This window comes from Athene cunicularia, assembly GCF_003259725.1.
Source record: "Athene cunicularia isolate RWA chromosome 12 unlocalized genomic scaffold, athCun1 chr12_part1, whole genome shotgun sequence".
Classification (NCBI taxonomy): Eukaryota; Metazoa; Chordata; class Aves; order Strigiformes; family Strigidae; genus Athene; species Athene cunicularia.
The window spans coordinates 21,815,849-21,830,298 of record NW_020799116.1 but is presented as its reverse complement, the minus strand read 5'-3'; positions in this window follow the sequence as shown (position 1 = coordinate 21,830,298).

Genomic DNA, 14,450 nt, shown 5'->3' with positions numbered 1-14,450 from the left:
GGGCGGGGAGCCCGCGGTAGCCGGCGGGCTCGGCTCGGTGTGCCAGCGGCCCGCGGCGGCGGCAGCCATCTTGACGGGGCGGCTTGGCTCCCGTCCTGCCGGTAGCGCTAGGAAATGGTGGACACGGGGCTCGGCCGCGCCGGAGCTGGGTGGTGGCGGCCGCGGACGAACCATCGGTTTTTACCGGGCCCAGAACTTCACCAGTGCTCACGAGAACAGCAGATAACGAGGCTTCTGGTATTTTCACACGTCATAGCCAAAAGACACAAGGAAAGTGGTTTTTGAATTGAATTTCTGAAGAAAATTTATTCTCTTAGAACCTGTCATACACAAGTCTCACAAACAATATTACTGCTTAGTTTAGTACTCGGTTACTAGGATTTTTACATAACCCCTTTTCCTCTTGCATAGGAACTTCGTAAATGAATTAGCATCTAAGTATTGCTCCAAACCCGCTTCTGCGTGAATGTTCTAGGAAGTGCCGTGCCATACCACAGCAATAGACACAGCTACTCTGTTCATTTGGTCATCACACTTTCGTTTAAAATTCTGCCATTTAAACTTTTTGTTGAAATGCCTCCCTTCCTGGCCGTTGGTTACTTGAGCAAGAAAGACCCCACCGGGCCCTGGGACTCGGCAGTAAAACGTCAGTGCAAGGCTGATTGTGGAGATGCTTTGGATTGACCTTTTTTTCAAGCTGTAAATCTAATAGCACTATAGTTAGGTTTCATTTATTAGAGTATGAGTAACAACATATGTCTTTTCCTCTGTGTTAAGTGCAGTTCATTTCAGATGGACTTGACTTGGTTTTATTCGTATTTTGTGTGCTGTTATTTGCATGTCTGTGTTGTGTGTTTTATAATATGCCGTATTTTCTACAGAACTAAACCAGCCTGGACTGCATCAGCACCGAGGGTTGAAAAGGAGACGAGTCTTTCAGGCCTATCTCTGCATGTTGTGCTATAGTGTCTTACTAAAACTTTTGCCAACTCTCAATCTGGTATTTCTTTTAAAGCAATGTAAAAACATCAACATTGCCAACAAGCTTTGAACTCATAATAACACTTCTTCCCATTAATTAATTTTTTCATCTCTGCTGTCATAGTTCAGCATAATTTTCATGGCCTTTGGTTGCCTCAGATACATTACAATTCTGTTCACAAGCAGTCATACTTCTAGTTTTAATTACTCTTTTCAGGCGATAAAAGGAAGAAAAATAATGTGTGTAGCTAAGGAAGCGCTCAGATCTTCTAAATCACGAGTGTGCCTACACTGCATTAAAAAACCCAACCAAACAACAGATCCATGTCACTAAGAAAGAGTGCAGACAGAAAATATGCCTTCAATCTTTTAATATAAAATACTAGAACCTGGCTTCTATATGAGTCTTTGTAACAGGCCTCAGGAATTTCACACAACAAAACAATTGTGATACAACTTTTCTAACTTTTTCTTGCGTTTTGCTGGTTGTATTTCTGTACTGTCCATGAGGCTAGGAAACTCCAAGGTTAATCTTGGTGGCAATCTGTAGACTTACTGTCATCGAAAGTTTTTGTGACTGATAGAGACAGTAAATTCCCCTGAACAAATCAAAACTGTTTGCTTTATTTGAAGAAACTTTAAATCATATGCTGGACTCTCCCTTAGCTGAAATGGAAATAGGGTGCAACTGTGTGTGAAAAATATATTACTCAAGAAGTGTTACTGCTGGTGACAAATCAATTAATCATCCTCTCTAAATGTACTGCCTCAAATACAGTTCCAGTGTTCTTATAGGATATTTTTGGCCATGTTTCATTATAATGGATGAAATTTTCCCCCAGCAGATAAGAGAGTCTTCTAACAGTGTTTGGCTTGTGTACTTACCTCAAGAATTAATTTGGCTTGTTGTATCTTAATAAAGCTTGCAATTCTTGTTTTGCAGGTTTCTCTTTGATATTTAAGCAAAGGATAGCCTTGCAGTCAAAGGACAAAAGTGAGAGGCATGACATCTGTTCCTGGCTCAGTACTGCCTATAGAAAACAAACAGAAAAGAAGGTAGAAGCACAAAGCCTTTAAACAACTTATGTGCAAGAAAAGACAATTTTATGTTACTTCCAGACTTCTCCCTTGTGTTAGCTCTGCTCCAAAAATCCCAAGCCTCAAGAACAATTTAGGAATAACTGCTCAAAGGAGCTTAAGTGCAGTAATAGTTGAAGGTAATCTATTGTTTCAGCAATATATCTTTCCTAATGCAGACAGTTCTTAGAAGTGTTCAGTGAAGAGCCAAATCACTTTAAGACCAAATAAAACAACAAATCACATTTTGCAACCAATGTTATTGCGTTGTTTTCCTCTGAGTGGTTGGACGTGGGTAGAAAACTGCTTCAGTTGCTGGGCGATTGTCATTGCTTCTCAGCCACATATTTTTATTGTTAAAGTAAATCTTACTTCATTTTGTATGTGGGATTTTTCAAAACCAAGGAAACCTAAAATAATTGCTGTGGATCGTAAGTATTCAAAAGAGAAACTGCTTTTGGAGTATGGTTTAGTTGAAAACAACTTGTCAGCAGCAGTTTCAGAACAAGCAGTAGCTTTCGCCCCTTCCTTCCCCCATCCCCAACCATTCATTTCCCCTGACAGGAGGCCACAGCAGAGCAGGGATACTCACCCATCTTTGCACAGCTCTGCCCCTGAATGCTTTGCCCTAGATTCTGCACTAAATTTAATTTCAATGGTATAAGATTAATAAAGGGGGAAGTATTTCTTTTTAAAAATTGGCAAGTGACATTATCCCTCTAAAATCAATAGATTTTTTGTGACATTCTGTATTACTCATTGCATAAGAGACCTGGTTTAAGCCCAGTGGGTCAGCAACATCCATCAAGATCAATTCTGCAAAAAGAGAATAATCTGTTGCTGCAAGAAACAGAGTTAGTCTTTAGTCAGCTCTGTATGTCTTTAAAAAAGTCATAGTCAGCTGGGTGTTGAAAAGAGGACTGATAAAACACCCAGTGAAATCAGTTGGTGTCTTGAGAAAGGAAAGACTGACTTTAGTTAATGCTTGTCCATGTCAATGACAGTTCAGGAAGCTTCAGTGGTGATCTTGAGAGACTTTTGAAATATGAAGGCATAATCCCCCGGATGATGCAACAGATAACAGGAAAGATCTGTCTGCTTCTTTGATAATATATTCATATTTATATTCAAGCTTCATGGCTGAATTATTTCATAGGCTTATATGCATTTTTTTTTGAGAGTAAGTCTATGCTAAATTAGCTACATACAGTCTTCTAGGGTAAAATTATTCTGGTTGAAGAGAAGCAATCATCCTGACTGATCCCAGATGCTTTGTTCATTTTGATTTATTATAATTAGCTCATGGGATTTCAAATAATTACTTATTTAAAATATATAATAATACAAGAATGATTAGTTAGTTCATGACTGTTGCACAGATATCCACATTTAGGGTTAGGCAAAAAGAGCTTCCTTTACTAACTAAGAAGTCCAGCTATACGATCATCCTTTTATTTCTCTAAAGAGAATGAAACCCTTAATATGTCTGAAAAACTACGATAGGCTCTCTAAAGATTTTTAGAGATACATCAATATATGCAGCAATGCATATGTTACTTGGCAGGGACCAGTGAGGGCCAGCTGCTCCCCCAGTGGGCAAGGAGCCAGGAACCAAATGTGATACCAAGGTGGCAGGGCCCGGCCCTACAGCACCCAGACAGGGCAAGCCCCGGGGTGACAGCTGGGGTCAGCCAGGAGTGCGGAGCATCAGCCAGGCTCACAATGAGGAGGCAGGTCTGAGGTGATGCCCAGAAGTCAATTTGAAGGTCATTGTCAAGTCCGTTGGCAGTAACCATAGTGAGACTCAGCCTTGTGATTGCCAGTGAAGTTCCACGGTGGCAGGGCAGGGCTAAGATCAATCCAGGAAGACTGGACTTCTGTCAGGGAGATCCACGGCCAGGCATAGGCATGGCTGTACCACAGCTGAACATGGAGCTGGAGACCAGCATTGCTCAGGCAGGGGCTGAGGGCAGGGGTGTAGGTGGAAGCACCAGGAAAAGCTGGTCAAAGCAGTTAAAAGTCTATTAGTACACTCAAGGCCCCAACATTATGAAATGTGCTTAGTGACTCTGCTGTGTCTTTAAGATTTGACGTGAGTGATTGCATTGATTTTTCATTGATGATACAAATGACTTCATTAGCCAGACGGGCTTTTTAAGTATGCAAGGAAGTTTAGAAATTACATGAAATTGGTTATTCAGAATGTCCTGGGAAATAAAATGTTAGTGCTTACATGGTTTGAAGAAGAGCAGAAGTCTTCAGGACTCAGGGCAAATGCCTGAAGCAGGAGGTTGAGGTCACATGAAAATGGGAAGATACAAGCTGCGTATGAAGGCACCGTGAGGCCATATCCAACAAAACCAATAGCCAGTGTACCAGACTGATACAGTGAGAAAATATCTCAATAAACGTTCTTTAAAGCATATTCTCTGACATGAAAAAAATACTCAAGCCTCTTTTTGCTGTTCTTTTACTTTTAAAACAACCTGTGGAATAACACGTTGGCTCCCGATTGTTCAGTATACCTTAATATTTTGTGTTATTCCCATCTTCAAGTTATCATTTCCTTCTATCACACTGGCAATTGTACCGTTAAGCCAATTGTTACATCTGTTAAGCTGACTACAGTGTTAAAAACTACACTAATATTCGATGGTTTGTATGAGACAACTACTTCGTGCATGATGGAGCAGTCCTCACTGAAGGATGTAAGACCACACACATAAAAAAGACTGAAAAATAACCTATATAACCTGAAGTGTGAAGTGGATTAGGCTCTATACCATGATAATAATAGTAGATGTTTATGTGTACACAGTCTCGATGGAGTTCTGGTATCCCTCTAAAACGGGATATTCAACTAAAGGGTCAGATTTTGTAGTGCTGCTGCTTCTATTTTTGTGCATTGCCCTAAGGTTAAAACATTACAATGTAAAACTAAGGTCAAGAGGTACCTTTGATTGTAGCAGGGAATGCACTGAAGCACACTGAAGTATATTATCAGCTGTCTGATCCTCAGGCATCTGCTGCAGTCAATCTACAGCCCTGGGTGCTTGCTTGCTTGCTTTCATGCTTTTCTCACTTCTTCCAGTGATTGCACAAGTGATTCCAAAATTTAAGTTTTGCTGACTAGGAACCAGTGACAGAAGATCTCTGTGTAGTGTTTTATTCCACATACACCTAAAAATATTATTAATTTAACATGATTGGACCATATGAGCCCGAGTCTTCTATGATGTATGTATCAGTTGAATGCTTGTGCAATTCTGTTACTTCAACAGGGTGCCTCCTGAGGAGTATGAGATCCAATAGCTAAAGCTTTTCTTTAGTGGGCAATGGTACTGAACTGTGTAGAATGGATTATTAAGTCTACAATACATTTGAGATTCATAATCAACCCATCTTGTATCAGCATATGTTTGCTGTCAAGCAACTGTAAATGGACACCAGAGATTTTACCTTGTCTAGAGGGCATTCCCACGTGGCTATTCCAGTTAACTCTGGGGAAGAAAGAGATCCTTAGGAAAAAAAAAAACCATCAAGAGTGTATCGGCAGCTTAGAGATATCCAGATGCTAGAATAGCTTTTTTAAGTTTTCAAGACGCAACTGTAAGCAGAGACTGTTCTAACTTGACTTGACTGCAAGACAGCTAGAGCCTAGAAGAGAAGTACAAAACCAAGGCTTCTTTGTCCTTTCACACTCCCACCTCTCCCCAGTATCAGGTTCCCAACCTAGTTTAGATGCAGCAATACTCAGCTTGGATCCAAAAATGAAATGAGCTCTTTATCTGTACTTGACTAGACTCCAAATTATTTCAGTAAGGGGAGGCTGAGTAAGGACTTGGCTGTAGGTGGATCAGAGACTTTGCAGTGTTTATTTATTAAATATATCCCATTTGGTGTCCTCTGTGCAGCCTGCCAAACAAAAGGGATTAAAACTCCCCCCCCACCCCCCACCCCTCATCTCATTACTGAAATAATGAGTAGAACTTTTTTTTCTCTACATTATTACTGGAATGATCTGTCAAGCAAGCAATTGAGTTGTTTCACCTTATCACAGTCTTTGCCAAGAAAGATTTAGTAGCATGATAATTTAATGGAAAATATTATAGCCACATTCCTTTCAGACATAAATTCTATGTACAAAGATAGACATCTAATGAGAAAAAAAGTTTGTGTTAATATTACAGGGATGTATCTGCTTTATTGTTTTTTTCCAGTGTGGTGTTTTACCTGAAATAGTGCAGAGCATATAAGTGAAGTTATCCCACCTCTCACTGAAACATGGATATAAAAATGACAGCATCCTTTCAGCTTCATTAAATATTAAGTAGAAGTACAAACATAATTGATAACCAAAAGATGTTCACTTAATACTGTGCAAAGCCAGGTTATGGGTTATGCCTTTCAGGAAGGAGCGGCATAAATAACTCTCAGTCAAGGCAGAGATTATCTAAAAAATGTAAACATTACCAACAACAAAAAGATAACTGAATTCCATGGTAATTTCACCCAACTAACAAATGAAAACAATCAGGCTCTACCAACAGAGATGACAAACAGTTCTGTAGTTCCTAGAATATTTTTATATGCTAAAAATAGGCATGTCTCACTTTAATTGCATGAGAAACTACACGCTGAGGATGAGTAAAAGGTCATAAAAAGGTGCTTGGCTTGAAGGTAGAAAAAAAGCATCAGAGCAGATATATCAGAATTAAAAGATATGATAAAGATGTATATGTTAGATATTCTACAGGGCTCAGTTAGTAGCGTTGCTTTAATTATGTCATAAGCTAGAAGTTAGAGCAATAATACCGGTGAGGGAATGTTAAAGGTTAAAAGGTTAAATGTTAAAGGTTAAAAAAAGCCCAGATACTGTGAGGTTCACCAGCAGTGCAAACATACTGTGTTTGGAATTGTAAAGGTGAAGATTTATAGGTAAAAAATCTTATAAGTCATCCTGACTTCCAGTCTTTTCATGTCAATTCCATATGAATTAGATAGAACTGAAGCAGTATTCTCCTCATAATTTTATAATAATATAATCTTCCAGCTGTTTGTAACAACAAAGCTAAGTTTACAGATCAATTTGTTTGCTTCAACCAAATAGAAAAAATTGCCAGCTTCAATGCAAGCTTTTAGTAAGTTATCCTAAAAACATGAAGCATCTTTTTCTTCTTAACGCTTACAGCCAGATTCTGCTCTTCTGTTGGGACAGTCTCAAATTGTTTTATGAATTTCAGTCCTGGAAATGTAAATGGACATTGCAAAAACATATAGAGGTCCTGGGTTTTGCTGGCTGTTAGAACACAAGCAACTGGCCCTGCATCCCTAAATTCAGATTGTAACGCTGACTTAAAGCCACCTTTGTAAGCCAGGCCCTGTGGAAGCTCTCATAAGGCTCAGCTCAGGATGTGCTCTGCACTACTTTTGTGCTGCCGTCAGTGCTGTTTTCATTTCCTGTGAGTGCATTTCACCGTTTTAAACAAAAGTTTTACTTAGGAAGGAACTATCTTCATTTCCTAGGCTGGTTCTCATTAACATGTGAATTTAACTTAGTGGATAGCTATCTAAGTCTTGAGTTTCAGAAAAGGATTTAATCATGAGCACATATGGTCCACTATAGAAACTCATAGTTCTTAATTCAAAATAGGTGTGATCTGCTCTGTATAAATAAATAATTTGCTTCTCTTTTACAGCTTTTTGAATTGATTATTCATAAAATCTTGTGGTGCATTAGTTTCAGGGAATCTAGGGATAGCTCTCTCTGGAACATACAGTTTACCTTTGTACTTTTATGTAAACTCATCTCTGGTATGAATGCAGAAAGGCCTTCCATTTAAAATTTCACCTTTCAAAATATGTTTGCCACTGCACTTTCTTCCTAAAAGACCTCTCTTCTCACACTAAATTCATTCAGTTCTGCTAGTTAACTTGAAAACTGTTTGGAATCACAGTTAGGCACTGGATGTGTGTGTAGGAAGATGGGTGCTGAAGGGTTGGTGGAGATGTACTAATGTATAGCAAATATAGTCTAGACAGGAGCCCTATGTTGCACAGCATACATTGCTCTTACATTGCTTGAGGAGAAGCAGGGTTCCTGTGGGGTAAAATGAAACGTGATGCTACAGTTAAGAATTTCAGTTCTGTTGCTGTGATACACACAGGTTGAACTCGCACTACCATCACTCTGGCCTTTCATATCTCAGGGTGTTTGGACATCTCTTGAATGGGTATCTGCATATGTGAAAGAGAGGAGAGTCCTAGTGCAGCCAGCATGGTGTTTTATAGACCAGCGGCTTTGTCAACATAGCACTTTGAGAAGGACAGTCCTGGATTTTCGTAGGTTTATCTCATCAGCCTTCATTTTACGCCCACCAACACTGGAATTCCTTAAACCTGTATTCATGGAAACTGAGGAAGGTTTCCAAACATCAGGCCTATAGAGAAGCTGGTTAAGCTGGTTATTTCTATTTTGTAATGTTCTATGCAGTGAAATTTTGTTTCCCCTGATGTTTTTGCTTCCTATGTGGTCTCCCTGGTGTGGCCGGAAAACCCACTTACACATTTTTTATGGCTTCAGAATTGCACAGAGAGCAAAAGATTCTTGTCCTGAGTATTGCACATAGGTTGTGATCTGTAACTAAGTTCCTATCTTACTGTTGTCAGTGCCACAGCAGGACGTTGTACCTCTAGTCCTTTACTTCAGAAAAGTGACTTACATGGCTCATAATGGAAAAATGCTATTATTAAAATTACAGGATTAAACACTGCTATATCCCAAACTGTCAGAAACAAACAATTAAAAAGAAAGATGTTCCTTCTTGCATGTTCTGTAGCTTGGCCAAGCTGCATTATAAGGAACAGAAGTAAAGTCACTATCCAGCCTGCTGCTCAAGGAGAGCTCATTCATAGTGAGGGAAGGAAAGCAGTGCCCAATAAAAAGGGATGTCTATTTGGAAAAGAGCAGGAACAGGTCTGCCTGAAGTATGGGTTAAATACTAGATGAGTTTTTAATATGAAATAGTGATTTTTTTAAAAGATCTTAGTCTTAAGAGTGATGGAAGAGTCAGAATAAATCCATATCTTTCAGAACATGTGGCAGTGCTCTTTGAATTTCTTAACCCCCTACATGAGCAAGGAGACTTCACACTTTTAAAGCATTTTTTTCCCCAGTGGTTCACAACTATTAGCCCAGTTTCGCAACATCTTGGGCATAGAAGATAAACAGGATCACTGCTGAAATATAATCTCTTAGGTAGAAAACGGGATCTGCTTAAAAGCTCTGTTAACTATATTTGCCTAGGATTTTGATTCTAGTTCTATAATGTAATTTTTAAGACAGCTGTCAACAAAGTTTATTTTTCAGTGTCAGATACAGATGGGTGAAATAAAGTATTTAATTATACTCCAAAAGGGGATTTCCAATCAACTACCTGAGTGTTTTAAGCATCACTGGTCCATTTGGCAAATTACATCAAGTTGTGCATATGGATTTCGGAACTGCAGACACTTGGTTTTCAAGATATCTCTAATTCCAAGTTGATGGTACAACATATACTATATTCAACGACTGTTTTGTAATTTATATAAATACTATAAAGGTAGATGATGATGCAGATATGGTATTTGTTTACAGCATTTGTTATTCAATAAAATGGAGTAAAAAGCCTCTCTTTGCTTAAAAGGATGGTTTGTTTTTCTTCACTGGCGTCCTACTTGATACTACCATATTATAGTAATTAAATATACAAGAACTCATCTTAGCCTCACATTATTATTATTATTATTATTATTATTATTATTATTATTATTATTATCATCATCAGTTTTAATAGGTACACTTCATATTAAAGTCTTCTTTAAAAAAATTCTTTCTTTAAGATTCAGGCAACTGAAAGTCTAGGCATAATTATATCATCAACATCCATCTCCAAGGTTGGTAATACTAATAAAATGGGTCATCTAGGAGGATGTTTTATCCATGTGAGCCTGCAAATGGCACAATATTGGTATTTAGCAAAAGGTAAGAAAAAGGAGGTTGCATGTGAAATTAAGAGAAAAATCAAATACCTCTGAAAAAATGAAGAATAAATAGAATTAACTGATTTCTGCCTTTGAAGAAAGGAGATATTATTTTTCAAAAATTATCACGTTTTTCTCTTCAGTGTGTATCAGGATGAAACACATTATCTGCTAGGGTCATGATCATTTTCCTAGAAGCAGCTCTCAGTCAGCTTCAAAGTGGGAAAAGTGATAAAGTGATAGCAAATGGAAAGTACCTCAAGAATGTATTTTCATATTTTGAGTTGGGAATGACCTTGGGTGTTGCCTGATCCTTCTATTGTTACAGACGTTCATACAGTGAGTAACGTTGACACTGGAACATTCAGAAACAAATACATTAATTAGTTAACTTGATGAACAGGTTTGTGGTCATGAAATTCCTGCCAGCCTACATGAGTAATTAAAAGCTCTGTGCACTTGGTTTGAAATAGAGACCTGAAATGCAGGCCCTCCATTGTATTGCTGACTGTAACTTAACTCTTTGTACATCTGCAAGTTGTGTTGTAGATGGCCCTGATGACTGAAATCTCTTTAACACCACAACTGATAGCCAGTCTGCTTCTGCATGGAGTTGAAAATCTGTGCTCCCCAAAGGCAATGATTCCAGCAAGCCTAGACAGGTTTTAAATCTGAAGGAAGAACAAGGAGACATGTTAATCAAACAGCTCATCATTCCTCATCTGGGGGACACAGAAATCTCTTCCCCTTGTACTTGTATAAAGGGAAGGTCTGTGTGGGCTCTTCTATTAAATTTTCATTTAATTAAATGAAACCTGCCTCTGCTAAGATAGGAAAGTGCCTTTTGGCCTTCTATTAGTATTGGTGAATATAATTGTTAATTCTTCAGGCCCGCATATCTGAGCACTGAGACTGCTAGAAACAGTACCTGCAGAATGTTGGTGATGCATGTGAATTTCTAGACAAAATTAATCCAGAAAACAAATGCAGTTATTAGAATACATGCAAAAGGTTGCAGACCAGGCACTCCAAAACTGGGACATGCTAGAGTTAAGATTGCTTACACAACTTTAATTTAGGAAACTTGTAGACAGAATTACAATAGCCTTTAGTGAAATAATGCTGCTTTTTTCCTGGCCTCCTTGGCATGAATCTATGTTGCATGCTAGTGGAGGAACGTTTACCTTATTGAAAAAGCTGGGAGATGCACAATGAGGCAGAAGACTGCAAGAAAAGTAAAGGACAATTTTATGCTTCAGAGAGCTGAGCATAGTCCTGGGTAACTGAATTCTGTCCATGTTTGTGTCACAGATCACCTGTGTGGTACCAGACAGATCACGTAAACTAAACTTTTCACAGGTGGTGACTAAGTGTCTATGCTTCATTTTCAAAGGTTCTATATTTGAGGATTGACCACGGTTGTAGACAAGTCTTAACCCTGACACATGGGAGCACTGGAGTTACCAGAAAAGAGGTCATAGGAACTATTGTTGAATCAGTTTTATTAAGTTGCTCCAATGTAAATCGTGTGTCTAACCAGGTGGAGGAAGACATTCATCTTGAAAAATTTATTAAAATGATTAAAATTTGGTAGAGTCACAAGCAACCCACCATAGTCTTCCAGAGGAAAACACTGGTACTCTATCCCTTTTTGGACTACCTCTAGATAGATAGGGGAGCCAATGGGAAAAATGATAAAGTGAGGAAGATGGAAATTTCTGTCTTTATAGTTTTAAAAAGTGTATCATTGATATAGCATAGGCTAACCAACAAACTTTTAAAGAGTGTAACAAACCACTCGCACAAGTGTCTCCGTGCTAATCATTCATTTGAAACAGAGGTTGCTGAAGTACACTTTCTACAAATGCAGATCCTAAAAACCCATCTAGATGCACTGCCTGCATCTAAAGGCCATGTTAAGCTTTCTATCTGCTTCACATACTTCTCCATCCTACCATTACATCTAAGTCTACTGACACTTTAATTCTAAAAAGTCATTTCTGAAATTCACCCCACCGCATAACTCAGAAGTTTTGCAAAGCAATCAGCATATACTCAGCTCTAAGGTTATGACTTAATCCATTGCAGTCAGCCTTTCTGAGTCTTGGGTGTGATGCTGACCTCAGCAAGATCGCAGTACCTCGTTATTGCCTGATGTGCTTGTTGATATTATTCTTACTCCTCCCCATCTCCACCTCTCTAAAAAATTCTAGTCTTAGTACAGTCTTAGCTGACATCAGCAACTACTTTCAGTTGCATTGGCAGGGCGATACAGCTGAGGAAACTCACCTGAGACTATGTAATAGAGATCAGTGTTCACAGAGTCATGATTCCTCTATAATCTTGTAATTGACCACTGTTCCGTGTAGACCTCACGTGGAGCTCAGATTTTGATGACAGCTTGGAAGACTCCTCTAGGTTTTGCTTTGTTTCACTTTCTTTTTAGAGAATAACTTGATAAAAAAATGACTCCTAAGTAATTATCAAGAGTACTTGGAGACTGATCAAATGTAAGTAAGGCAAGTCAATTATTTTCTGTCTATTTATTGCAGTACAACTGAAAACACAGAGTCTTTGGCAATTCTAAATTTGTCCAAATCAGGTCCGAAACTTTTGTTTTGTTTTTCTATTTGATGCCTCCCCTTCTGCGCTCTCCGCTGAAACAGGAAAACACTACTTGTGGGAAATAGGGGCATGAAAATACTAGAAGGAATACCTCTGTACGAATCAGCCTACATCCCTTTATGTCTCTAGGAACAAGATAATTGTTCACATGTCATGCCCTTAACTTTTGTGCTGTCCCTGAAAATAAGCAATTTATGTCTGAAAAACTGGAAAAGAGGATACTGAAGAAAGACCGTCTGTAGCTAGTCCCTGGCTTCCCATCTAGAGTAAATTTAAACAAACAAACTAAAATCACATCCAGTCAAAGAAATAACTTTAAAGTGTTCTCCTAAAATACAGTCCAGCTTATTTTTATTCCTATATCCTAGAAAGCTACTGGTTTAACCAGGTGAACATTTTGCACTTGCACTTGGGAGTGTGACTGGATCAGGGAAGTAATTCTATCTTTGAATAATGACAAGGCAGAAGCCACACAGTACGTGATGTGACAGTGGTCCATGCAGGATGAAATTCAGAAAGTGCAAGGGCCGCTTCACCCTGCTCATACCATGTAGAACAGAATGTGTGAATTCCAACAGATCTAATTTCAAGTTAACTCCATATTTATACTCCAGTGCTCATCTGTTGCACCAAGAAAAGATCATCTGAAAAATGTGATCCCTGTTAGTAGTAGCTAAAAGGCTCATTCAGCTCATCAAGTAAAGCAAGCGAAGTGCTTACTGGCAGGAACAACAGCTGTATGCTTGACCTTTACCCATTCTCTCTTTTCTCGCTTCACATTCAGGACCAGGCTCAATGCATTCTTAGGAGACATGTATTTGGAAAGAGAGGGCTATTTTTATTCACTGTGTGGTTTCTCAGCATAGTGGATCTTCAGGAATATTTCCTTTCACGTCAATCTCTTTAAGCATTTTACAGGCAAAGTCTGTTCTGGGAAGTCAGTAAATTTGAATTCATGTTTTGAAGTTTCATCATGGCTCCGAATATAACGTGCAGAAGGCAGATAGCATAGTTGATGAATAAATCAAATGCAGACTATGTAGTCCTGCTAAAACTATTACCAGAATACTTTACATTTTCCATGCACCCAGATTAAACCCTTTATACAAGCAAAGTAATCCAAAACCATCTGACACCAGAATTTGGGATTTCATAATGCTTTAATGCAAACCATGTGAACAGGATGTCCAAAATGTCTGTGTCAGTGGGTTGAATTAATACATGTAAAAAAGATGAACTTTGCAACAGTTTTGTCCAGTTTGCATTATGTCCAGTCAATGAATACCTTATACCACTGCTGCTCAGCAAGGATAACTTCTGCACTCTCACCTTTCCTTGCCTAACACTTGTCACTTCACTGTGTCTGAACCCAGGGGAATAACTGAGATCAGAGAGGAGGAGCCCCAACTATAAAGCCAGATGTACAACTCCATCATAAAGCTAAATAGCCACATGATTTTTTTCCATCTTGTTACTGAATGACAATAATAATTTGTTACTCTTGGTCATCAAAGACCTATTTGGCCTTCAGTATGGAAGAGGTGCTTCATCTCAGCCTAGCTGTTCTCTCAAAGTGCTTTCCCACCCTACATTTAATTTAATAAGCAATGGGAATAACTGTGACAAAGGGAACTCAGGATCACTTTGAATTCAGTGCCCTCTCTCCTCCTCTCAGGGCTGAATCCTACAATGAGTCACCACTGGGTGACCAGGCAAATACATAATGAAAGCCAAGTGTTTTC